Below are 26,850 nucleotides of genomic sequence, written 5' to 3'. Positions count from 1 at the left end.
GGGCTGGAGGAAGGCTGCAGAGGTGGGTGGCGTGGAGTGACCTCCCTGTGGCACAGGAAGGAGAGTGGTGTGGGGCAGAAAGCTTCTGCCAATAATGGAGTTCACTGTTTTCCTGACCTGAGGGCAATTGGGTACGAAGCTTGGCTGGGAATGGCTCATCATAAGACTGTCATCAGTTGGTTTAAGTCGATACCAATTACAAGGTTATTAATTAAAAAAATGTGACTGCTGTGAATAATGATTGTAACTCTTTGTTTTCCAGACAGTCACATTGCATACATTTAGTATGAATTAGTGCTCTCTGCATGCACTGACTGATAAAGGCTCTGCTCCATTAAACATGTGTTTTAAATGTCAGAATAACATCTTTTTAAGTGTTAGGATTGATGGTTTTTTCTTCAGGATTGTGTTTTTCCAGCCTTGAGGAATCTTCTTTGATTCAAGACTCCCTATTAATGCATCTTCTGCTGTCTGAGAAAACATAAAAGTTCCCTCAAACACAGCACAACATGAAAGGGTGAAATGTTCAATCAGGCATGGAAACCCGCCTGATGTCATCTCTTGATTCCAAGGAAGTTTTCCAGCATTCCACTCTGTTCCCATGCTTTGATCTGTGGGAAGGAGATTCTAGAGTAGTCACCATCTTTTGCTGGCACTGAGATAAGAGCCTGCTGCTCATATGTGAGTTGTGTTCTGGGGTCAGCCTCCTGACTGACTGGCTGCCACATCCTGGAGGATGGAGCTTGGGGCTGACTGCTCCGCACGAGGACTGGGGTGTTTACTCAAGCAAACCTGCACCACCAAGAGTTTCCAGGGTGGCCTGGTGGACCCTTTTCTGTGTTCCTCTCTCCAGGGGAAGAGAGGAGTAGAGGGAGGCAGTGAGAGAGCTACCTGTATTCTGTCTCACCTTGTGAATGCAGCTGGTGCTGCCTTATTTCTGTTCTGCACCTGAGGCTCAAGAGAAAAGAGTTGCCTGGCTTCGGTTTGTGGTTCATCAGCCAAACTTAGAGCCAGCTCCAAAATGAGCATACCCTTACCTCCAAACCTCCCCGGTCCCTACACCCCTAAGGCAAACTCTAAGCTATACAGTGCCACCCAGCTGTGCCCAGAAAATGCTGTCCCCACCCTTGCTGACACACAACTTGATGGATTTGGGGGCATGAATCCTTCTCAGGGACGCACGTAGCCCTGTCTCCATCACCGCTGGGCAGGACAGATGTGAATCCACGTGCACTGGTGACGCAGGCAAACTGGATTTGGCCAGCTGCCGGGGCTTTGAATGTTCATTTTGGGGGAGGGAGGAGGGAGGGAGGGAGGGAGGACAGAAGAGGGGAAAACCTGCCCTCCGCCTACTTCTGGTACTGAGGTGCCTGGGGAGGGAGCAGGGGCTGTGAGCAGAGGAGGAGCCAGGGCAGGGCTGCTGCTTTGCCAGGGGATTCTTTCCTCATTTGACGGCAGAGACATCCTATTGTAGGGCCGGTGCACAGGAGCCGGTCGGAGCTGTTTGTCCTTTTTCTGCATCCAATGGATTTGCGTGCATCTGGGTTGTGTTGCTTTGTTTTTCCACCCTGTGTTTTTTAGTAATAATCCCCTCCAAGGTTACAGAGATATCATTTGTCAGGCAAGCCGACAGAGCTCTTTCTTACTATGGGATTACATAAGAGAACACAGGCTTTATTACCATTTTAGGATGTATTAGCATTGTGGATTATTTCCATAGAGACTGAGCACAGTGGCAGCTTTCACTCAGAGTTCCCCCGTCCTTCCTCCCCCCAACATCTTACTTTTTAAAAATTATATCCATTAGTGAAAAAACAAGCAGGAAGCATCCTATGAAGCCTGATCCATGATCAATGTTGTATGTGGAGGGCTGACACAAGTGCCAAGAGTGCACTGCAAGACTGCACTCAGAAGGAGGGATTTCAAGGAGATGATGCAGAGCAGCAAGAAAGCAGACATGCCTTCTTCATTGCTCCTTGTCCATGTGCCTTCATGTGAGGCTAGGGAGGGCTACTGCTCCTGCCTTGGTCATTTTTTGCCTGTGGAATCGTGGCAGGTTAAGTCATTGCTTCATGTGTCAATTGAACAGTCTGTAAAATGGGGAGGTTAATTATGCTGGGGTATCCTGTTGGCCATGGTAATACACGAGACTGTGATTTATTCACAGCATCTTTTCTGTGACAAAGGCCAGTCCTGGAACAGCTGTCTCATACTGGCTGTTCATCCTTTGAGCTGCCAGTAGAGCAGGAAAAGAGTGTGGAGCACTGCTGTAAATAAATGAAACTGCACATTCCTCCCTTGAGAAAGCATCTTGCCATACTTTTAAGTCCTGCATTTCTCATGTTTGCTGTAACCAGGCTGTGGTGGGATCTCCTCCACAGATGGACTAGCAGGGGATATTTTTGGTCTTTCCTCTTTTCCTCAAAACCTATGGGGAACAGAGGTATTCTTCTTGAACAAGTCTAAGGGATCACTGAACTGTAAAATCTGGAAATTATTTCCTCCTCTTGCATGTGCCTCTGCTACAGCACAAAGTATTGGCATGTCTCATGGCCTGGCAGACATGGTAATGGGAAATTTTTGGCCTTCATATGTGCTGGAAGTGTCTGTTACATGAGGGGGTTCATCATGAACTTTAAACTGTATTGTGCAAGCTGATAGACACAAGTGCCAAGGCAGATGCCTGCTCACTTGTCAGTGGTCAGTCTCCATGTCTGGAAAGGTGTCTTTTGTTTCACTTCTTCCTGGTCTTTTCAGGGATCATAACTCATCTAATTAGTGTTTCTTCTCCTGATGCTGCTCATATATAACCAGTAACATGAAAGTTGAACTAGACCTGACCATCTCCCAGCTTAGGAAACACCTGCAGTGTTTGCACTGCAATCATATGTCACAACCGTTCCCCAGGGCCAGTCTTACAAGACAGCAATCAGAGTGCTAACTTGTGTCCAAGGAAGAGGCTGCTGCTCTGTTTCTTGGATGCTTCTGTCCAGACCCATGCTCTGGTGTGTGCGTGTGCATGCCTCTTCCCTGCCAGTGGGATCAGTGGGATCCAAGTAGTAAATGTACTCCAGTGGCAGAACAGGCCTCTGTAGAAGAAGTGCTTTCTACAGGAGACCAGGAACTAAATAAAAAGTCACTGAGGATCAGTCATGCTTGAGTAACTTGCTGAAGAAAGGCAGGAAATTTGAGTTTGTTGGAGATGTGTGGGAAAGTATTGTTCGGTTCTGTGATGGCTGCAGTAGAAACTCACATGAGTTCCTGGACAGCCACATACTAGACAGTTATAGGAAACCAGGCTTCAGATATTCTGCTAAAAAAGCTTTTGGTTCCTGTTTGGAAGAATAAGTTTAACCAGAGTACTGAGAAAATATCTGTCCTGTTGTAACCTGAGCAATTGTGTTGTTTCAGTGCTTTATCAGCATAGTGCATCCTTACCTGGGATGTTACTCTGAGGACCTTGAGCTTTACCTGTAGGCTAATTGCACTGGAGTGTTGGCTTCTTTTCTGTAATTTCAAAAACTTAGTTATATTTCTTTCCCATGAATATCCTCTGTGCTGCTGTAGAGAAATGTGTCCAAGAGTGGAAAAAAGAAATAAAGTGAAGTTCTCATTTTTGTGACCTGTTTAGACTTAACAACTTTGTGTTCTCTCATGGACCAGTCTCATGTTTTCTTCTCAACAAAAGGGCCTAAAGACCCTTTAAAGCCCTTAAGAGATACAAGTTTCTAGGTAATGATTTGTGGCTGTGTAAGTAACAGGATGCTTTCCTCACACAAAGTGGAAAAGGTTTGGATCTTGAAAGACTTTTAGTTGGACTCCTCATCCAGTCACAGGACACCTGTTGGCCAACAGAAAGTGTCCTATGATCTTTACTTTCTAAAGAAGAGACCAGGTGTGATGTTTAAAAGATTGAGTCTCTCAGTCCTTAGAGAAGTGCATTTGCAGCAATGATATCTTATCCTAGCCAAAGTGGGCTGCTACAGCAGACCCCAGCAAGGCAAACTTTTCTGTGGGAAACAGGCTAAGGAAAAGCTGTTTCGGCTGGAATAAAAACCCTGTGTGTTCTCCTCTGAACTGGTATTGCCTCACCTTGAATATTGTGTGCAGTTTTGGGCACCACAATAGAAGAGGGATATTAAGCTGTTAGAAAGTGTCCAAAGGAGACCAACGAGAATGGAGAAAGGCCTTGAGGGGAAGCCATGTGAGGAGCAGCTGAGGTCATTTGGTCTGTTTAGCCTGGAGGAGACTGAGGATAGACCTCACTGTGGTTACAACTTCCTTGTGAGGGGAAGGGGAGGGGCAGGAACTGATCTCTTCTCTGTGGTGAGCAGTGACAGGACCCAAGGGAATGGCCTGAAGTTGTATCAGCGGAGGTTTAGACTGGATATTGGAAGAAGATTCTTCCCCCGAGGGTAGTTGGGCACTGGAACAGGTTCCCCAAATAAATGGTTACAGCACCAAGCATGGCAGAGTTCAAGAAGTGTTGGTGGCTGGAGACCTTACCCAGCGATCTGGCTTTCCCTCAGCTGAAAGCAAGACAAAGAGTTTTTTTAGGTGAAATTTGCTACAGTTCAGAAAAGAATTGTTCCAGGATGTTCCTATCAGCCTGGGGAAATCACTAGGGAATCCTTGAAGTATCATATCCTAGATACGCTGCCCTGCATGGCTTAGGGCAAGCACTTTTATTCATGGCAGCAACACCAGTATCCATACACTGCACACCTTGGTGTGATTCTCGAAGAGTTTTGGTATTTGTGGATGGACTGCAACGGTTCATGCCTTGAACTGATGACTGATGGAGCAAACCTGCATGCCTATGCAAGCAGTGGGGCTGGCTGCATTTCTCATGTGTAAAACATGAGCTCTTCCAGGAGCCTCAGGGAAGGGCACACATCTGAACCGGGCTGACTGTGGAAATGATTAGTATCTGTTTATCAAGCTAGTGTGGAAGCAGGGTAGCAGATAAATAAAATGGAGAAGAACCTTCTTTCTACCACAGCTCCAGGAGTTCCTTCACCTCATACTTGCTCATTCATGTGGCACAAATCAATTTTCCTTGATGGTTAGCTGGATTGCATCTGCAGAACTGCAGGGAGATGAGCAGGCATCACTTCTGTCTCTTGTGGTCCTCAAATGCTCTTTGGGTGGAGTTCTGACTGCAGATTCTCCAGTGTCTGCAGCTGCTAAAGATGCAGGAAACATCCATGTCAAACCTTACTACCCTGTGTCTTGCCTAAGGCATCTGCTAACTTTGGTGCAGTGGGAAACCTGTGAAAATGTTTGTTGGTGATGGAGGGTGATCACTTGGGGCAGTCACATTAACCTCCATCAGAGCCCATTCTGCCCAGGAGCTCCATGCACACAAACTACTGCCTTGGGAGCCACGGGTGTGACTTAATTCTTGCTTATCCTTGCTTTTGTTTGATAAATCCCTCATCAAATTAAGTGTGCATGAGGACCTGGAGTATGTTGTGCTGCACTGAAGGTTGTTTCCTATGTGGAAATAGCACAGTAAAGCTGATGTGTCCTAGATGCAAGGAGCCTTGCATGGCACGTGGACAGAATTGTTCTTTTTTATGTCATCAGACTGTGCCTGCACAGGGCTCCAAAAAGACTATGGTAACAGCCTAATTTCTCTTTCTCTGGTCTCATGGCTTTAGGAGATTAAAAAAGAAAGAATTAGTTGAGGGGCACCTGGTTAAGCAACAGTCCTGTGGGTGTGTTCCCTGTGTGGTTCATTACATACTCTGAAAATCTAGAGAAGCTTACCCAAAATGAAATTCCTTATCTACTTACTTTGTGTGGTCCTGCCTTTCAGTTCCAGAATGGGACCATAGCAATCACTGTGGAGCAGTTTTGCTTATCTGCTTCAAAGAATGGTGGTTGTGATATTAAACTCCTTGTGCCTGCATTGTATTGAACTCCCAGTGTTCTTAAAAATTGCTTTTGTTAGATCCCTGTCCTTATTCAGTGTTTTCTTTGAGCACTGTATGGATGGTGCATTTGCACTCAGCACACCCCTAAGAGTTCCTTCATTGCTTCATGCATCACTCTGTGAAATACAGATAATTATTTATCTCTAGGCATATTACAGGGTATTTGGTAGTCCAAATTTCACTCTGCATGGGCTTGTCTCTATGTTGAGATCTTCTGAGCTGGGCCTGATTTGATGCCTTGGGAAGGCAGTGTGACTGCTCTTCCAAGTGACTTCCAGAGTCATGCATATAGCTTGTAGGACAGAAAGGAGGAACCTGAAGATGAGCCTTCAATCTGAGAAAAACACCCTAATTTCAGAGTTATCCTCTATTTCCAGGTACACTGACACTAACATTTCAATTTGTGGAGCCCAGTTAGCCTTGCAGCAAGAAGAAAAACACCCTTTGACTTATAAATTGAGCACATTTAATGGGGAGCAGCACAGGAGCAGTCATTATTAATAATTATTTGCATAACAATAGCCTTTCTTCCATAGATCTCGCAAAGCTGGGCAAACATGAATTAATTCAACCTTGAACTACCCACATGGGAGGATGAAAAGTATCATTATCCACATGAATAGTTTCTCTGCATGATTTTACTAATTATAGTATAGCACTTAGGTGTTGTTATATGTGCTGTGTAAGAAAGTAAATAACATTTTACAGAGAGAACCAGAGGCGTTTCTCACCCAATCAGACTCTTTCCAGCACTCACACTGTATTGTCTCCAGCAATGGGCAGAATTATTCTGGCAGAAGGTGAAGGAAATGGGCAGCATGGGCAGAGCTATAAATAGGTGAAATGCCTTGCTTATGCCCCGCAGGAGTGGGCCTTTCAAAGAGGTGGATCAAGACAGTAACTCAACTTGCACACCCTGCACCATACCAGAACACCTTCCACTTTCCTCTGTCACTTGGAGGGATCTCATTCCTGATCCTAGCAAGGCAGTGTAATGCAACTTTCTCAAAAAGCCTGTGCTGTTCTATTAGCACTGCCTTAAGATATAAACTTTGGCCCAATGAAGTGTGGGAGCACCTTCTGCTTTATGATGCTTTGAGCATTAGGGAAGGAGCTACTGCCTCAAAGCCCTGGGGAAGTGCCACTGAAATACTTCCAGCTACCTGGGAGCCTGTGGGTATTCCTCCTTCCTGGCATCTGAGACTTCCAGCAAGGCCTTTGCTGTGCTTTTTTCCTGCTAAGCTCGTGGAAAATAGCTGGCTCTAGGTTTTCCTGAGGACAGCCCAGCAACTGGGCATGGCGGTGTCTGAAATAAATATAGTTTTGGAGGAGAGTTCATTTCCCCTGAATTAATGCGGCCTGACACAGAGTGCAGGAGCATGTGCCATCTGGTCAGATCTGCCTTGATTTTCTGAACAAGGGGGAGGGTAACCGATACTTTTATGAACTGTGCTTGCTGCACAGGCGAAAACAGTAATCCCCTAGGTACTGAAAATGAGAGATGCTAATCTGAAATTAAAATGGGCAAATGCACACAGGCCCGGTAAGGTCGTGAAGATCAAAACCTTGTTCTGTAAGGAAATGAACATTTTTATCTTGAGAAGCCCCAGGCACGGCCATGTAGTCCACCAATTTCATAGGAGGTGGTAGGGTAGCACACTGCTTTTGCGGAGTCAAGCTTGTTCCCTGCACATATAGGGCGTAATTTAATTTCCCTCCTCATCCCGTGATGTTTGTATGTTCTCTGCAGAGATTTCACTCCTCTATTACCTCTCCATGCCACCTGCCCCACCCTGGGGCTGTTTTGCCATTGCCTCCTGATGCTGCTGTATAAATTGGGCTGGAATATGTCCCTCTCATTCCTCCTCAGCCAGGGGCAGACATCTAATTCTACTCTTGCCCGCAGTCCTGCCGGGCATGTAATGAAATGGCCAGGTTCCGCGGATTCTCCCTGGGAGGGGGTCAGGCACAGTCCAGCGGTGTGTTGTAAGGCAAGCTGGGATCCTGGAGGAGATCCTCATCCCTTTCCTGGCACTGCCATAGGAGCGGGGCTTGCATGTTCACGGGCTGTGGGCGAGGATTCTACGCAAGCTGCTGAAAGTTCAAGGCAACCACGTGTGCCCCGCGGCCATGGCTACGAAGTCAGGACTGGCCGTGACTTTGGGACAGGGCAGGCTCGTAAGGCCAGATGTGCTGGCCCTAATTTAGCAGATAATGGCTGAGTAACCCAGAGGCATGTGTAAGGAAGGAACAGAAAGTGTTTGCCTTGTTTTCCTAACAAAACTGTGCCCTGGCTGCGTGCCTTTCAGACTTTCAGCCATCACCCTGCAGTACAAAATAATGATGAGGGCTCTGAAGCTTCTCTGCAGATCAGGTGAGGCTGGCCTGCAGAGCCACCAAGAGCAAAGAGGACAGCAGGGAGGTGGCAAAAAGCTGCTTTCATATGCAGAAAAGCACTGAGGGAATCTGTCAAAGTGCAGAGTGAGATGCAGGTAATAACTTCCTTTACCTGCCTGAGGTTTGTAGTGCCTGCACTGCTCAAGGATAAAACCTGTCATCCTTTCACATATGCTTGGGATGAAACAGAGTCATGGGCTAACAGAGACCAGCAAAATCGGGGTGCAGAAACAGCAGATGTGGTCATTGCAGTTTTTCTGGGGGTGTTTGCACACATTCATGGCCAAAGCCTCTGTCATCCTGGAATTCATGCCACCAAAACACAGCCTTGTGCCTCTCACCTAAAGGGGTATTTCGTCTGCTGCAAATATGTGTTCCCTTGGAGATGTGGGTTCAGCCCCTCAGTGAGCAGTGGGTACAGAGCAGACAGAGCCAGCGTGCACTGCTTGGTGTTGGGGCCAGCACCAGTTCGTGTGGATGTGAGGGCTGCAGGAAGGACAGAAACTGGGGGCATGTTTTCTGTGTGGTTAGTTCAAGGAGAATATTGCAGCTCTTTTGGCCAGGAAAGGTGTGTGCGGAGAGGACATTTTCCTGTGGTAGCTTGGTTGTCCTTTTTCCCTGATGAAAAGCAGAAGCAGTACCTTGATGTATTCCTTTGGTTCTAAGATGTAGTAGTAAAACTTGCCTGGCTTTTTAGGGGAAAACTGCATTGCAATGTTTGGGTAAAATGTGCTATAAAGGAGGGTGAAAGTTTATCTGGCCCGCAAAATCCAGTTAAAGGGTCAAGAGTGATATATAACTCACAACTGAGAGACTTTGGCTCAGAAACATTGGTTTCAGGAGTGCTGGACTGATCATCTGTGCAAGGGGCATGTTTCTCTGAAGATACTGTATTTGTTTCTCTCCTGTCCCCCTCCATCTTTTCTCCTGGAAAGAAGATACCTCCAAAATCAGGGAACTTAGCTCTTTTCTTTCATTTTGTTTTCTTTAACTCCCAACCTTGGTTTTGTTTCTGGACCAGAATACCCGATACAATCGTGCAAAGGTCTTTTATTTATGTTTAGCTGGGAGCTGACCAGATGCCCCAGCCTGTGAAATAATCACCATCTGTTGATTGTAATTGCAAGGCAAAAGCCAAAAGCCTGGAAGGTTTTTTCAATGATGTATTCAAAGAACTGCAGCTTGACTTTTCTGAATAAAAACAAAAGCTTCTGCTTTGTTTCAGACTTTTTTTTTTTTTAATACCTCCCCACATGCTGAATGCCTATGAATAGCTCTGCTACTCATTCCCTCCTTATCAGAAGCAATTTGGCTTTGAGCTTTCTGGGCTTTTTCACTGCTGTCTGAGAAGGTGGCATCATTGCTGTGCCCTGGTGCATTGTGCCCATCATCTGCAGCTCGGCACTTTGGTGGGGAACACGCTTGTCTGAGGTCTTCCACTCACTGAGTTTCTTCTATCCCTTTTTTTGTCTCTGACATCCTGCCATTCTCACATCAGTCAAAGCTATCTCTGGGGAAGAAGGACAATGCCGAATACTGCAGGTGCAGTGAGAATCAATAATTCATTTAATCATAAATTAATAAATGATGATGCTGCTTGGGGAGAAGGGGAGGAAAAGAAAGAACATTAATAAAGTGGTTTCCAGATCAATTCCACAACTTTGAGAGACTGAAGGAAGGCTCCAGAGGGCCTGAACTTGGTAATTGTCAAGATCTATAGAAGTCCCTCAATACCATCGTTGCTGTTGCTTGGGTTTAATTCAGCGATACGACTGCTGTCTGCCCCCTCGTCTGCGGAATTTGGAGGCTGCAGAACTTCGGCGTCGCAGGATGCAGAGCAAAATGCCTCTGGGTGGGGCAAGTGAGCCGTAGAGAAGTTTTTCTGCTTGCTGGATGAAAGCATTGCAGTTGCTCAAGTGCTTCTGCCAGGCACTGAGAGGAAGGCAGGAACTCCTAGCCCCCACAAGAGCTGAGCTTGCTTCTGTGGGACCACGGGCGTGCAGCTGAATGTTGTTCCCACCGGGTGACCTGGGAACACTCAATGCTGTGCTGCATCTGGCCCTGCCCAAAATACATGGTGGCGAATACATATGTGCATCCCATCTGCTTGACACTGCAAGGCATATGAAGGCAGGGCAAGCCAGGATTTAGCCATCAGAAAATGAGAAATAAATTTAATAAGGACGTGGAGTGTATTAACCTCCAGAAGACTCCTCTCAGACAGGCAATGCCTATTTGTTCCAGTAAGTGGGCAAAGGCTTCCCAGAGCACTCCATTCAGTAGTAGTGGGCATAATGGGCAGCCAAATTTGTCACAAGCTGCCACCAAGCTGCACGTTTCTCTCCAGTGTGCTCTGTCCTTCCCTGTGCCTCATGTAGTGCAGACCTTTCACAGCAACTCAACTGAAGGCCCTCGGGGCTGCTGAGCACTATTACTCTTGTTTTCTCCTTCATTGGCTCTTAAGGAACATCTGACACGGGGGTTGGATTTGGCTTTTTGAAAATACGTACGACCCCAAGGATGTTTCTCATGCATTAAGTGCTCTGTGGGTGTACCTGCAGTTTGAGCTGACTTAAATTTCTATGAGAGATGAAAATGTTTATTTTTGTCATTGTCCAGGAGAAGAGATCAGGTCTGTTTATGCAGCACACTAGTGCTTAGAGAAATTCAGGAACTGTGCCCCTCTCCCAGCCCTTCTCATGGTCAGCAGGCATCTGGAAACATGAACCCCCTAGGGACAGGAGGTCTTTGCTATGTATCTGTATGTCGCTGTATTGGTAATGGTAATGAATAGTGGAATTACAGCCTTAGTATCTCTTTTATGTAACCACGAGTGTTGCTAATGGGCATTAGATTAGCCAGAGCTGCTCAAACACCCAGCAAGGCTGGTTTGCCTCAGCAGTGGTTTGAATTTTGCCCAGTGCCTGTGAACTGGGTGAAGCGTCTGCTTTTCCTAGGAGGAAGGGACAAATCGATGCAACCGAGGGTGCTGCTGTGGCTTGGGAGTTGGCATCTCAGACAGTGCAAAGACTGGGAGACAGGGAAAGGACCTCCAAAATGCTCTCTCTGGATGCAGTAGTATCTGTTTTCTGTGCTCCTTCTTTCCTTTTTGTTGAGTTATTTCTGATTTAAACTGATTCTGGAGCCAAAAAAGGCCAACATATTTCCTGGTATAAGGTCTACTTTTTTTTCTACCTGGTTTAATCTCATAACTCCTAGCTATCACCTCCTCTCACTCTGCAGTGTTCACATGCCTCAAGTGTATCTTAGTTTACTGCCTTGGGGTTGTTCCTTAACAAACTGTATTCATTTGGCCGTCCTTAGTCTTCTGTGTATATTCTTCCGTGTCTGTTTATCAATCGTCTGTGATTTTTTTTTTTTCTAGTTTGCTATTCATCTATTGGTGATGAGGAAAAAAATGATGGAAATAACCAAACGGAATCCTTGGACTGGTTGTGTTGAAATGGTGTGGACGGTCTCCCCTCCCTTCTTCTCTTTGCTGTGTTGAGACGCACCTCTGCTTCCCATTCAAAATTGCGAGAACCTGATTTGTTAATGTAGCACATCAAGATTTTTTATTTGGTTCTTTTCTGTAACCTCAAGTTTCAGGGAATGAAACTGTTTCTGTGCTTTCTCCTTTCTGCTGCATATCCATCTTTTAGATTACTGCTCTCCAGAGACATTAACTGTTTTCTTTTTTCTGTACTGATGGGTTCAGTTTGTGGCTTTGATAAGTCCAGATGCAATCATCCTCTGTCCCACTCATGCTACTCTCTGCTTTAACTTTCAGACCATTGCCCTCACATGTTCAATTTTAAGAAGCTATGTGTTCATTGAAGCCCTCTTTCTTTGTCTTCCATTATATTTGCAATTTCTCTGTAGGGTGGCAGCTGCAAATTTCATGGACAGTTAGTGTTGTTTTCCTGTGACACTGGTTTAATAAGGCCACCATGGATGAAAACCCCTTGGCATGTCATTTGTCATTTCCCAGTCCAACAAAACATATTTTCTTTTGGTACCACTGGCCAGTTTTTTGATCCATGGGCTTTTGGTTCCAGTGGGGCAGTGTCAAATCCTTCAAATTTCTGAAACTTCAGATTCTCCTCACTGCCTTTCCTCTGTGTGCTAATTGTGTATGTGTATTAAAAAAGTAAAACATTTTAACTTGTGTATTTCACGTGATTTTATTCTTTAGATTCTAATGACCCTACATAGTTGTTTCATTATTTCACAAAGGCTAGACATTGACTTAGAATTAAATATTGCAGGCTCTATTCCTTATTGAAAATCTTTATTATGTTTGCTTTTTGGCTGGTTTTGTGGAACCTCCCTAGCTCAATATAAATTGTCAGATTATTTGTCACTGGGATAATACGTTTGTCAATGCCTCACCATAACAAATTGGGCTCCTGATCCTGCATACATTTATGCAGGTGCTTATATGTATAGATTGCCTAACGTTCAGCCCTGTATTAGTTCTGTTGATGTGAAAAATGCTTTTTAAAAATGTCTCTGTCTTTTCTAGATTAAGTTCTAGGATGTTGCTTGCGTTATTTCATTTGCGGACATATAATTTTTCAAGTTCTTTTTGTTTCTGCTTTTTTAAACTTCCTTTTTTCCCTCTTTTCTAGTCCAAAATTCCTCTCTTTATTCTTATGGCTAGAGACAGATTTAAAAAAAGCTGTTCAGCCATTTCTGAACTATTCATTTCACCCTCATCCTCACTTATTAATGAACCCACCTTCTTTCTGGTGCTGCTTCTCCTCCTGATGAATTTGTAAATCCCTTCTTATTCTCCTCAATGCCTTAGGCAACATAAATTCATTTGCTTTTTTTTTTTTTTTTTTTTTTTTTTTTTTTTTTTTTTTTTTTTTTTCCCCCTTGCCCTTATCTCTTCCCTGCATCCTTAACTGGTACTGTATATTCTTGTTTTGTCACAACCCCTGCTTCCATTTCCAGCACAGGAATTTCTGGTGATTTTCTTAATGAAAAGGCATCGATAGGAAAACACCATGCTGTATGTTACTGTAAGATCTGAAATGTTTCATTTAAAAGTTGTGTGTTGTGGAGCTTTCTCAGGGTCAATTTATGTTGCTGTCACTGTGCAGCAAAGCCAGCATTTTGGTTTAAGTATTTCTTTGCTAAAATTTAAAAGTGCCCACCATGGCTTGAGTAGGGCAAGACAGGAAGCTGAGCAAGTGGGTATTCCTCTGCTTTCTGAGTGGTGTCATGCACTGTGCTGTGTTCACTGCTCATTACAAGAGCTGCTCTCCTTCCCTGGTGGGAGATAAAGAAAAAGCTCCCTTTTCAAGGGGAATCCCTTCTAACCCAAAGTGGGTGGTGGAGGTCTGTGAGTGTTTCAGCCACTTGCTGCTCAGGAGAAGACAGAGAGCTAAGAGGAAACCTTGGCTGAAACACTGAGTATTTGCAAAAGGGGAGAAGAGGCAGGAGGTCTTTCCATCCTTCCAAGCTCCACTTCAAGACAGATTGGCAACAGTGATGTGCTTGAAAATAGGCGTGGTGGTGTCTGAGATCCATCAGCAGGTTGGGCAGGCAGAAATGTCCCATGACCTCTGTGACTGCTGCTGCCAGAGATGGCAAACCTGCCTTGAGCAGCAAGGCAGGAGAATGTCTGGTGAAGGAGTTTCTGCACGAGATCGGGTAGCAAATAAATATGGAGGCTAAATTCAGAGGCTCATTAGAGAAGACCTATTCAGCCAGGGCTGATGATATGACCTTTAAAAATGCCTGTAACTCAGCTCATGAGACTGGGGCTGTACCACTGACCTGCCTTATGACCTCAGAAAAGTCTCTGCCTATGTTCAGTTTCCCAATTTCTTAAAACAGGGACAGTGATACAGGGTTACAGGGCTTTGGCCAACTCCTGACTATGAAATGCTTCAAAAAACTGGGTAGAAATGGAAGTGTTTCTTTCTTTCAGGGTGTCAGAGTGAAACTTTTTGTGGGGCTGGGCAGGAAGAAGTGGATTGTATTTAGTGGTTTCCACCACATCTTTTTTGGGTGTTCTGACCCACCTTTCTCTCTCACTTCCTCCCTTTGTGGATGCCATGGAGAGCAGCTATGCACAAGCAGAATATCATGAGATCATGAGTTCTCATGTGACTCTGAGACCAGAAGCCATTCTGTCTTCATCTTCCAAAATCATGGCATCCTTCACGCCCTTCCTGGAGATGGACAAGTCAGGAGTCACACAGAGCCCCGAGGAGGTGAAAAAAAAAAAAAAAATAAAAAGCACAGAATATGCTTAAAAGTAGAGTTTACCCCCATAGACGTATACTTTTCCCATAGATCCGTATGTTCCCCCTTCTTCTGTGCCCCACAGTGTTGGGCTACATGAGGGCAGGGAGCCTGCCAGTGTTCTGGTCAGTATGTTGGTTGTTTTCTCAGAGGAAATGTCTTTTTGTTTACATGGGGGAGAGAGAAGCTTAGAGAAGAGACCTGGCACAGAGCAGTTGGGATTTGGTTAATCTGCTTAGAAATACATTAATCGGAGGATCAGATGCTGTCAACAATACTCTTTCCCCTCACTCTCTTCCCCCTTTCAGTACCTTCCTCATCACTGCTCCCACTGAATCCTAGTCCTCACCCTCCTCCCTGCAACTCTCATCTCCCCTGCTGTGAATGCTAGGGAGTAATGAAGGACAAGGCGATTACAGCAAAATTAACAAATAAAATATAAATCCTAGACCTAAATGAAAATTAAAAATGAGTGTTCAGCTGTTTATTTATTTCCCTAAAAATAGCCCTGTACCCCAGCCAAAATAAATGTAGTCAGGATTTCCCTGGGAAGTTCTGGAGAAAACAGTCAGGTTTCAAAAGATGAACAACTAGTGGATATTGTCTGCTTTTCCTTTTGATTCCATCCATATGACATCATGGCATTAGGACAGTGACTGGAGAAAGGACTACTCCAGCGCTCACTGCCTTCCTTCAGCAGAAACTGCAGGTACTCAACCTCTGGCTGTCATCTCTCGTCCAAAGATAGGCATCCATAATTGTCAGCAGTTGTAATTTAGGAGGTGTTGTGTTTAAAACTGAAGCCAGGCAGCTCAGTTTCTCTTTGGACAGTTGGGATGATAATAATACACACAAGAGCATTACCTGTACAGGGAGAGAAGCTCTGAAAGAAGTTGTCACTGTTAGTAGCACATTGCTCAACATTTTGTTGCTTTTTTGCCTGGCCTCTGGTGAATTGGAAAAGAGGCTCAAAGGTGACATTCCATGGCTACATGAAGCCAAGGCTGAGGCCAGATTAGTTGCTGAGGGTTTTTTTTTTTGTTGTTGTAGAATTACTATTGTCAGAGGAGTTTTTGTTCTACATGCACTGTTTTCTTCTAACATTTTTGTTTTATGAATTTTTCAAGAAAAGCACAAGAAAAAAAGGCATTGCAGTGAACAAACTATCAGTACCAGCTGGGAGATAAAGAAAGAAGATAGCAACTCCTATCTACTCTTAGTATTTGTTTTGCACGCACAGACTTCTTTCTGTATTCCTGGGTTTTGTTCTCAGATGTGCAGTACTCTATTTCATTCTCTGTATGAAGGTATAATCATAGGCAATGCAGGATATGTGGTGTAGCTTGCTTAATTTCAAGGAAAACATTTCAATTCAGGGATCTCCTGACCTCTGAGCCATTATTTTAACAGCATTACAGTTGCATTAATTTTGGAGATTTTGCAATCCCATGTTAATCCACATTCCACTGAAGCCAGTACACAGACACCCATTGTCTTAAGATGAGGTTGGTTCAGGTCATTACTCTTCAAATTGTGCTAAGGGAAAGGATGAGAATAAAGGGAAGGATGCAGTGGTTATCAGAGCTCAGCCTCTTTTTATGTTTTCATGGGTGAAGTAAAGGCTGTCTTAGAAAGAAATTTAGTTGCTAAATGTTTTTACAGGAGAATTGGGGTTTTTGAAAGAGAAGGAGGCATGAGGAGAACACAAGGCTGCTGCCTAAGGGTGCAGCAGTACTTGCCCCAAATAGGAACAGAATTTTTTGGCCACAGAGATCTCAGTGCATTATCTGTTCAACAGGAAGATGTGTCCTTGTGCCAGTTCCGCTTCTCAGTTCCCTCATGCTAGAACCCTGCACTGAAGAAAAGGTGAGAACTCACCCCTGGTCCTCTTCAGTGTGTTTCAGAGGAAGATCCAAAGGAAACTGTGCTATTTATATAAACACATGAGGAGGTGCACTCAGCTATTTGAGGACATATGAACCCCGTTAAAGTTGGTGCACCCCATCTCTGCTTGGCCTGCCTGCTGTATTTCCCCAGTCAATGTGACCCCACCTGCCAGCTAAGGGTGGGTGGTGGTGTCTGCTGGCTGTGTCCTGCAGGTCCTTTGCAGGCCACTTTTTCCCAATGCATTTGTAGTGCTGATCTCACAACCTGGACTACAGTGTGGACCCTTGGTGCTCTGGGATAACATCTTCAAAAGATCTGGGCTTGAGTGTTGGATTTACAACCAAAAAGTGGTCATAAGACTTCCCTAAAAGCCATGTCCAAACCTGCCAGTAAGGGAGAAATACTGAATTAGCATGGTCACAAATACCTGTGTCTTGACTTCCTGCCAGCAAGAGGGAGATAAGGATCCAATAAACCTGTCAGAGATGTGTATCTTGGACTGCAGCCCAACACACTCGAGGTGCTCTATTGCTCCTGGTTGGGAGCTGGGGCTTTGATACCTACTGGTGGAGATTATAGCACCGAACCAGTGTATGTAGGGATTTTGTCTGTCTGAGCAAAGGAGGGTGTGATAACATTGCTGCTTCTATTTTGTTCAACATGAGTAAGAGTCAGAGGGACTGCGGAAGCACAGATCTTGCTGTGAGCTGCCATCAGGAAAGTACACAATGTCCTTCCCAGCGTGGCATTCTTGCTGGTTTTAACTTGCTCCTTGGATTAAACCTAGCACAGACACATGCTGTGTCTGCTGAGGACAGATACTTGTGGGTTTGGAGCTAGCCTATATCTCACAAATGTTGCGGGGAGCTGGTACATGTTTTTTCTTGGCAGGTGCTTTCTTAGCCATGCTTTTTCTGTCTGACAAAGCAGTGTCATCCTCTGCTTTTTCCATCCTTTTCATAGCAGTGGCTGCTGTGTCTTGCCTCAGGCCCTATGATTGGGCTACTGGTTGGAATTTGGGTTGCAGCAGATATTCTGAGAAAGAAGCCCTTCAATGAGGAATCTTCCCATGTACCTTGTGCCTGGAGTGTTGTGAAGGAGGTGTGAAAGAAGAGTTGCTGTCCTACCAGTCTCCTCCCCTGCCCAGGGTGTTGCCATTGACTTCCTTGCTCATAGCCAAGACCTGACCTGACAGAGCTCACAGCCTGATGTTCTCCTTCTCAGGTTCAGTATTGTGTGTTGGTGTGGATGTGTGTTGCTGGGCTGAGAAGGGATTTTGGAAGCGCTGGGGTGGTTGTCCCTTCCAGCATGGCTACATACAACACGTGCACTATTGCTGAACAAGCTGTAGGTCCCTGGCAAAAATAGACTTCCTACACATCTTTTTTCTTTTTTTTTTTTTTTTCTGTGACCTCCTTCACATCTCCTGGAGACTGTTCCTACAGTTGAAGCATGCAGAAGCTTGAGCTCTTGGGTCGCCTTTGTAGGCCAGTGATACATGGACTATAGTCTGGGACACAGGTGAGCACATACAGCACTACAGTACCACTACAGCACTATGTTGGTACACTCTAACAAGTAGTAGACACTCAGTGGTTTCACTCAGCTACTCTCCAAAAATAAGAGTGGGCTGTGGGCCAGAAGTTCAGGCATCATGATTCTGGTCTGTATTCTGCTTAGTGAAGTAGCAGGCTAAGTCTCAGTCAGCCCTGTGCCCTGCATTTAAAAACTGCCTGAGATGGAGTTTTCACAGCCTCCATGGAGCAGTTTGTTACAGAGCTTTGCTGTTGTCACAGCTAGATAGCTAGTCAGAGATCTCGCTGCAAATTTTGTTGCTAATAAAGATGATTGGTGGGGAAAAGAGAACTATTTTTATCATGCAAATTAAAAGCATACTACATTTATCTTTTAGCGTTTTTCTATCTATTTTTCTTCTGTTTCTTTTCTGTCCCTTTGATGTATCTCCCTATCTCTATCTCATTTCCTACCTTCCTTCTTCCATGATTATCACTTTCTCCTTTCACAGGGAGCAGAAAGAAGCATCTGCTGCGCTTTTTGAGTTCCCACTTAATCCTGCCTGATTTCCCATTATTAGAAGGCTCCTTTCCCTCTGGTACCTTTGCACTTGGTACAGATGAGTATGGCAGAGCCCTGCAGAGGGCCCTGTGCTTTTGGGATGCTTCCCAGGCAGCGCCTCCAGCCCCATCTCCTTCCTCACTCAACCCAAACAGCTCATGCTCAGATGCTAATGTTATCACTCATTTCTCCCAGCATGGTGATGCCTGGAGCTTTCAAATATGTTCATTAATTAGGCCTCCTGGGGTGCATTCCCGGCTGACCGCTCTGTGTGCGTATGCGGGGCTGGCGGACGGGAGGAGAGGGCATGCCTGGCTCTGGAGCATACGCTGTGCATCCTGCCGGTTTGCAGCCTTGCTTTAACAGTTGGTCATTCCTTAAAGCCTCATCCCCCTGCAGAAGTAGAGAGAGCCTGGGATGCCTTGGAGGGGCAAAGAGACGCAATCGAGTTTGACAGGATTTGCACCACAAATTAAGTGCTGAATGTTCACGTTTGACACTCCAGCTCCATGGAGCTTTTGGGTAGCCCTTCACGGAGAAATCTGTCAGAAACCCAAGCATCCAGAAAGCAAGGGGGGAAACCACTCTGCCACCTCCTGTTTTTCACTTCTCAGAGGATACAAAACACCAAATTGGTGCTGCATGGCCTTGTCAGCTCTAGTGCTCTGGGGAGGAAGGTACTCTCATGGCAGGGAGCTTGCGCACTGCCCGCCCTCCACCCCCCATCCCACACCTCCATGCTTTCTATTTCATTTTAGATGTAATGGGGATGTGGTGTCAGCACCACCATTCTTCTTGATTGATTAAAAGAAAAAATATGAACCAAACTCATGTAATTATGTTGAGCCAGAGATGTTCTTGCCGAAAGACTAACAGAAGCTTGGTTTCGTTTCACAGATTTCCTGTTTCCAAAGGTAGATGTATTTTCTTCATCTGTCCTCTGTTGTTATGGATTATTGCTGTGTGGAGCAATGCTGTCTTCCAGCCTAGCAGAAGTGCTTTACTTCCTAGAGCCTGGAAAAGACTTCATGTTTTTGTGACTTGGGTACAGAAATGCACATCAGTAGGTTGTGCTATAATGAGAGCTGGGAAAGCAGTTCTGAAAAGCTGCTCCTTTGATGGAAGTCATCACTATATGGGCCACAGACTTGTGCCTGTCTCAGTACAGCACAACCTCCCACTATTAGCATCTTGTCATTAGAGCTGAATTCCTTCCCTGTGGCCTGCGTTTACTGTCAACATACAGAGCATGCCTCTGGCAGCATCAAAAGACAACTCCTGAGCTTCTGTGGTTCTAGGATTTATCCAGTGTCTTTCTCAAACTCTTGGTTCCTCCTGCTCAGAGACTACTCTTGTTCTGCTGTGTTGTTCTTTAGCCGTTCCACATCCTGCTTACAGATAAGCAAATTATCTGTGGAGATATGGGGCTCTTGCAGAAGCCTCTGGTGGGCAGCTCTTCTATGTATCTCTGCGGGGTGTGTGTTTTAAGCCATGCTGACTTACCTCCATAAGTAGCCATCAACTGTACACTATTGCATTTATTCCTCTCTGCCCTTCAACAATTCTTTTGCCCAGAGTCATATTCTAGCTTGCAACCTATTGCTTTGAGTATTTATTGCTTTCAACCTCCATCTAGGCCTCAGGGTATGGTTTCTGCTCCTTCCATCGGTCTCTCTGTTTTTCCTCCTGCTCTCCCTCAATACCACACACCCAAGCAGCACAAAGCACTCGCGGGGTGAGGAGACATTGCTCCAATTCACAGCCAGGCAAAAGGAGTCAGGGAGTCAGATGTACTGCTGGGACAGCTGCTGAGGTGGATGGAGAGGGCCGAGGCTGTCCCTGCTCCCCTTCCACTGCCAGAGGTTACCCTCAGTTCAGGTTGTCAGCGTGGCCGCCTGCATTCTTCTTCTTTAGCCTGATCCTCTCAGTGTGACCTATGGCAGAAAAGAAATTGCTCTTACCCATTAACCAGGATCTTTTTGCCAGAACTGTGTGGGAGAGAGAGCTATTACAGCAGCAGTTCCACTGGTAGGTCTGAGTGGGAGGCAGAGGGATGAGGAGTGAGAGGGATACTTACCTGCACCTCTGGGAGCAACCACCACAGGATCAGGTATGGCCTCAGCACGAGCAACTACCCCTCTTCTCCCAGCAGGTACAAACTGCAGAGCCCAGGATTCAAACCCACAATACACATTTTTTCAGTGGCAGACTGGACTTTGATGAAGTAAGTTTTAGCTTTCTGACTTTACGCTGATTTATCTTAGCTGGTTTTTATGGAGTCTGGGAAACAGCCTGCAACCCTTGAAAGACCTGTGCACCAGAGGCTAGAAACCCTTCCACCACCAGGCAAAATCATCTTCATGTTTATGTGAGCGTGTGCAGCAGCTTCTCCTTCATGTTGTCATCTTTGAACCAGAGAGAGCTGGTGTGAGCACTTGCAGAAGGCAAGGAAAGCAGGGCGGATGAATGCTGTCAAAGGAAATTCAGGCTTATTATTCAAACAGATGTTCATGAATATATTTTGCCATACTTGCATAGTTTTAATTGTAATCTGACTTGATGGGCACATGAGTTTAAAAGTAGAAGACTGAATTTATGGAAGGAGAGATGATTTGGAAGATGAACTACCAAACCAGAGAGTGAGGGTTCATGTCTGGCTCTGCACAAGCATAGGCACATCATCTGGGCTTTTGCTCCTTGCCTCCCCTGGGTCCCAGGGGTGCTCAGATCCTGTTGGGAGAACACATTGGCATCCTGAGCAGGACTGTTTGTGCACTGAATTGTCTGTTCATTCATGATTGCTATTTTATTTGCTTTCCACTGTTGGCAAATATAGTGGAGATTTGCCACATTTTATCCTCCTGCCTGTCCCTTCCCTATCCCCAGGTCAAGGCCTCTCTTCCTTTACTCATCTGCTTTCTCAGCTTCCATGGGATGCTGTCAAAACCTTTCTTGGTGGCACTTCTCCTGTGAAACAAGGTCTCTGTGAACTTTTGGTGATACAATGACTTGACTGCCTGGTGAACAAGAGGAGAAACTGGGAAAGAAGCCAAAGCATGATTCTACTACGGTGATTATCATTATTTCCATTAGCAACTATGGCAGGAAAAGTTATGATAAACAAGGGAGAGATAAGTGCGATTTGTAGGTGTTTAAACCCTTCTGTGCAGTTTCTTTTTAAATTTCATTTATTTTTCTCCCTGAATACAAGCACTGATTTAAAGCTAGGAACGTATTGCTTCATTTTCACCCAGAGCCTGGTGATATTGCGGTGCCCACATGTGGGGCAGCGCAGCCTATTCATTCTCACACAGTACCTGTCACACAGCAGGTAGCAGTCTTGACTGCAAGTGAGATGTCCTCTCCTCTGACAGCATCTGGAGGGTCAGAGAGGCATCAGCACCTCCCTGAGGGGGACTGTCCCCTCCAAGAGCTGTGCTGGCTGCCTGTGCAGCTTCCTCACCCAGGAGGTGTGTGGGCAGCACTCACCTCGGCTGGCACCAGGGTTCATCTGGCGTGGGCCCAGCTGGCTGCAGGGGAAGGCAGCCTCCTGAGGATGGTCTCAGGTGGAGGATTTGGACAGAGACAAACCTGAGAGTGCAGAAAAGAAAGAAAAGAGCGTAGGAGAGAGGCTGTTTTGTGATGGCAACTGCTGGCATAACTGTGCTGAGGCAGCTGTTAAGACACTTAAAGGGAAAGTTTTACCCCTTATGGTAAATGATGTGGTAGCACAGACTCCAGAGATGGAAACCTCCTGCTCAACCTCCTGCAGAGCTGGAAGGCAGCAGCTGGTAAGAGAGCCATGGCTCCAAAAATACTCATGGAAACTGCAACAGCTCTGCCTGGTCCTTTGGTTCCCCCTCTGGGCAAACAAAAAGAGCACAAAAAAGTAAGTAAAACTGAGGGCTCAGCCTTTCCCAGCTCTTGGGAACCACAAGTAGGTTTCTCTGAGCTTTAAGGATACCTGGGGAGAGCAGTGAGTACCTGCTCTTGGCTTCAAGAGAAACGAAAGAGTTTGGGGAGACTTCTTTATGCAGAGTAGCACTGATCTGAGCTTTTAAAAATGCAATAGACTTGTAAGTGTTCCAAAGTGTGAGATTTTTGAATTAATTTTTAATCCACGGTTTAACATTAAAGATTAATGTGTGTTTCAAGTTTCAGAAAGGGAATTTACCCCTGAAAGGCTAAGACTTTCTTCAGTGGCTTCTTATGGTTTTGTTCTATTTTACCTTTTTTTTTTTTTTTTTTTTTTTTTTTTTTTTTCTTTTTCTCCCTGCTGGGTGCATGAAAAACCCCCCCAAATAACCCAACCACACCCTGTCCGCCCCCCCCCGCCCCAAACCACCAAAAACCAACCAACCAACCAAAACCCCACTGAAAACAAAACAAAACAAACCAAACAAAAACAGAATAACAAAAAAACCCTCAACAAACAAAACTCCAAAACCCCAACAAACAGCAAACAAACAAACCAACAAAAAAAACCCCCAAAACCCAAAAACAAAGGAAAGAGACAACCCAACACACAGACTGTGCTTGGGGAATTTTCAACTTGTTGTTAAACCAGTGTCCAATTGGGCTCTTTCATATTAATGCTGCTCTGTGTGCTCTTAGACTTGGCATGAGAAACAACATCTGTATGAAAAACTGAGCCAGCTGTGCAGAAAAAATGTTAGTTCAGAGCAGTTGTGTACTTTGCTGCTTGGGCATAAGCAACTTCTTGCATCTGTTACAGAGGCAAAATTTGCAAAACATTTTCCTGAGACTTTTACTCTAGAAGACAAGGGAAGCTTGTAGCAGTTTTATGTTTGCAAAAGTTAGCAGCTGTTGTAAAAGAGAATTCAGGACATTATGGGAAGGGAAGAAGAGAGGGCAAGCATAAAATCAGATGGCACCGTGAGTCTTGGTCATCTGGGGTTAACTCTCAGATCTTGGCATCAGAAAATAAGGTGGTAAGGAGGGAGGTGCATTGTCAGGTGCAATACCAGCAGCATCTGCATTTGTGGTCTCCTTTCTGCATTTCAAGCATGTTATGATTGTACTCTGTGTTTTTTGAAAAGCTGCTCAAGAGGTTTGGAACATTTTTTAAGCGTTTGATAGTTCCTTGAGGGTGCCTGCTTTGTGCCTCCCAGCCTGGAATGCTTTGGGTCAGGGCTGCTTGCAGAAAATGTTTCTCTTAGAATCATGTTGGCCTCCAATGGAGATGAACATAGCGAACCTTCTTGGTTATTCTTTTTTCTCCTTGAAAAGATGTGTGTGTGTGTTAATTTGAAATCAATACTAATACTTGGTACAGTGGTGGAGAGAGTGATTAATAGGCAGAGCCAGGCCCATGAATCAGGTTCTAAAGTCCTCTTCTTGTCTCACCATTGACCTGCTGCATGGTGTTTGGGTGAGTTATATCCTCACTCCATCTTGGTTTTGCTCACTGCAAAATGGAGACTGCATTCCTCCCTGGCATATTTTAGAGCTACTAGTGCAACTTTCCGCATTTGAGTTTTTCAGCATGATGCTGTGTACACAGCTAGAGTGCCGGAGGGCTGGCACTGGCTGGAGGGGAAAGTGCATAGCATTTGGGAAAAATCAGGCTCAGTGATCTTGGCTTGGATGCTTAGAGCTGCAGATGCTCCAGCTCTGGGTACATGACGAGCAGGGAGAGCCTCTCAGCTCTGGGATGTGTTTCTCTTTGCACCCTGTGCTGGCACATGCCAAAAGGACACATAGCAGATGGACAGCAGATTTGTATTAATCTGTCTGTGTACACTTCATCTGTTGGTCCTGCTTCCAACACACAACGTAGGAATGATTAGCCCAAATGACTGGAGTGTCAGGAACTGATCTATAGTCAGTAACACTTGCACCAGAGCTTTGGGTTTTGGTGTAGGCAGGTTGGAATAATTGCACATCCAGAGGGCAGGGAGCATGGAGTGACTCTTCTTCTGGGAAAGGACTGCAAAGTGCTTAAATAGATGTGTTGCTGTGGCTTTTGTGTGGAAGTCTCTGTGCCTGACACTCTCCCCTAGAGCCACATGGGGACCAAACTTCACATGAAAACATCTACAGCTCCAGAACCCTGGGTGTTCCCATGAGAAGATTGTGATGGAGTTGTCTGTGGCTAAAGCAGCTAACAAACTGGACATTTATTCCAGGGAAGTCCTAATGTACCCTCTCTGTTTCATTTCACATCATAGTGAGAGATCAGGCCTTGTAATGGAAGGACCAAAAATCAGGGTAAATTTCCACTGGGAAAAGAGACTATTCACATGATGTTGAAAGGCCATAGCCTATTAAGTATGCGTGTGTGTATTCACTGCACTGGAACTGCATAAAATAACGCAAAGTCAGAATTTATGTAATATCTAAATATATGGCAAAAGTTTAAATGGATTGAAACAAAGTGTTCTTACCTTATTGAACTGAAGTGTGCCAATATTACCATAATTAAATGGGGAAGTCAAAGCAATTCACTTTGTCTTCACTCACTGAAAATGTCATCAAAGTTGATAGTCTTACAACCTATTTTGATTTTAATGAAAACTCTTCTTTTCCCAGTAGAAAATTGTCCTTTTACAACCTCTTCTAGACAGTTCAACTCATAATCTGAAACATTCAATTACTGACCTGACATTTGCCAGAGCAAAAGACAAATTTGGGTTTTCCTTTCTTTCCAATTTAAATGAAAAAGAGCTTCCCATTTTTTGTTTCCTTTCTGTTTGCTTGTTTTTAATAATTTTAATAATTTTAAATCCAAAATAGTTTGGGATTAATGAAGTTTAAGATATGGAAGTCTAATATCTTTGAATATGCCCATATAAACTAGTTTCAATCCAACTGCTTTGAGAGACTTTGCTTTAATCAGCCTTGTTTGGAGACAGGGAAGTTTCACGGTGATTTTCCACATTCTTAAGCCTTAAAGACTCTCTCTCCTACGAACAAGCTACAGGAGTTTTTTTAAAACCCCAGTTTGGCAAGATACTTAAACATGTGCCTAATTTTTAAACATACATTTTAAAATATATTTCCACTGACTTACCTGCCTTCAATGGAATTTCTAGGACATCCTTTAAGAATCTGATATTTGTCCTGGTGACAGTCCCTCCTATCCTCAAGGAAAATGGGATCAGTCTATTAATGAAAACTTTTCTTCTCGAAAAGGGCTTGGGAGGTTGATTCCTTGGGGTTTGTTTTTATTTTAATTTATTTACATCTTCTGAATTATATTATTTAAATATTTTAAAATATTTAATTGTATTATTTTGTGTCTTAGGCACCCCTACGTTAGTGGGTGAGCGCACCATAATCCCCCACAGGCCAAAATAGGCAACCATGGGGTGATGATGGTGCTGGACTATCTCAGTAACAGGGGAAGACAGGTGAGGTGGCCCCAAGAAGAATCTGGAGGAGGTCCCCTGCATTTGTCTTGGAGAAGTGAAGCCATTTATTGGAAGTTATTTCCTACCCCCAAACCCCACTGCCCGCAGTCCCCTGAACTTCCTAAACTCCCATCCCAGCTCCCATTCTACTACCGCAGCCCCACAGTCCTCTCCCTAAAGCCCTCCTTCCTGAAGCTGTCCTCATCCCCTATCCAACCTGAACTGCGTCTGGCTCAGCTTAACCCCCTCCTTGCAGGGAACTTCCTTGAGGACTCCCAGATGATGTCAGCGGTGCCTGCAGGGAGGGAGACAAGATGCAGCATCCAGCAAGTCCCTGGATCTTCACCAAGCCTGTGTTTAATAGGGCAAACCCGGCACCTTCTTGGTTCATCACCCTCTGCTCTTCCTCCTTTTGGAGGAGGAGGATGGACCATAGCTGTTGATGCTTTGGGTAAAAGCAGTTGGTTGAACCATAGGTTGGGATATTTGCACAGGAGTTTGACCTAAGGATGGTTGTCTGGCAGCTGCACTCCATTCTGCTGCCTTTCCACATGAGTTGTATATTCCAGCCTGCCCACCCATTCATCCTGCCTTCCCCTGTGCCAACTCCCCTCACTGGATTTTAATCTTATTCCTTATGGGCCCTGTCCTTCCCACTCAATATACCGTTGAATATATTTAAACCTTGAGTTGTTTTCCCTTATTAAGCAGTTTATCACTGTTGCAATCCTTTTGTATTTCTTTATTTTTTTTAGCCAGGAGAGAAGGAAGAAATTTATTCTTTTGACCATAAATCATTTACAAAGCTGCTGGGCTGTTAATGTATTTTTTATGTCTCGGCAAACAGAAAATAGAAGTAAGTGTCTTAGTAAAGCTTTGCCGACCTGCTTTAATTTCAGCTTCCTAACCCTGACTCTCTG

General features: G+C 44.9%; 1 protein-coding gene across 2 annotated transcripts in view; it reads left to right on the top strand.

Annotated features, from left to right (window-relative positions):
- IGSF11 (immunoglobulin superfamily member 11) overlaps positions 1 to 26,850 on the top strand; it is a 105,148-nt gene that overhangs the window by 61,574 nt on the left and 16,724 nt on the right. The window contains exon 1 of one of the 2 annotated variants that reach the window (XM_066175267.1): positions 17,917 to 18,002. The exons of the other annotated variant lie outside the window; for it this stretch is intronic. The gene's annotated coding sequence lies outside the window, so the exon portion shown is untranslated. Of the gene's footprint in view, positions 1 to 17,916; positions 18,003 to 26,850 lie in introns of those variants that run through there. 2 annotated transcript variants of the gene reach the window in all.

This window comes from Chamaea fasciata, unplaced genomic scaffold (assembly GCF_029207755.1).
Source record: "Chamaea fasciata isolate MVZ Bird 193981 ecotype frontalis unplaced genomic scaffold, bChaFas1.0.hap1 SCAF_2, whole genome shotgun sequence".
Classification (NCBI taxonomy): domain Eukaryota; kingdom Metazoa; phylum Chordata; class Aves; order Passeriformes; family Sylviidae; genus Chamaea; species Chamaea fasciata.
Note: the sequence above shows the minus strand (reverse complement) of the source record. Positions and strands in the feature narration are given on the sequence as shown.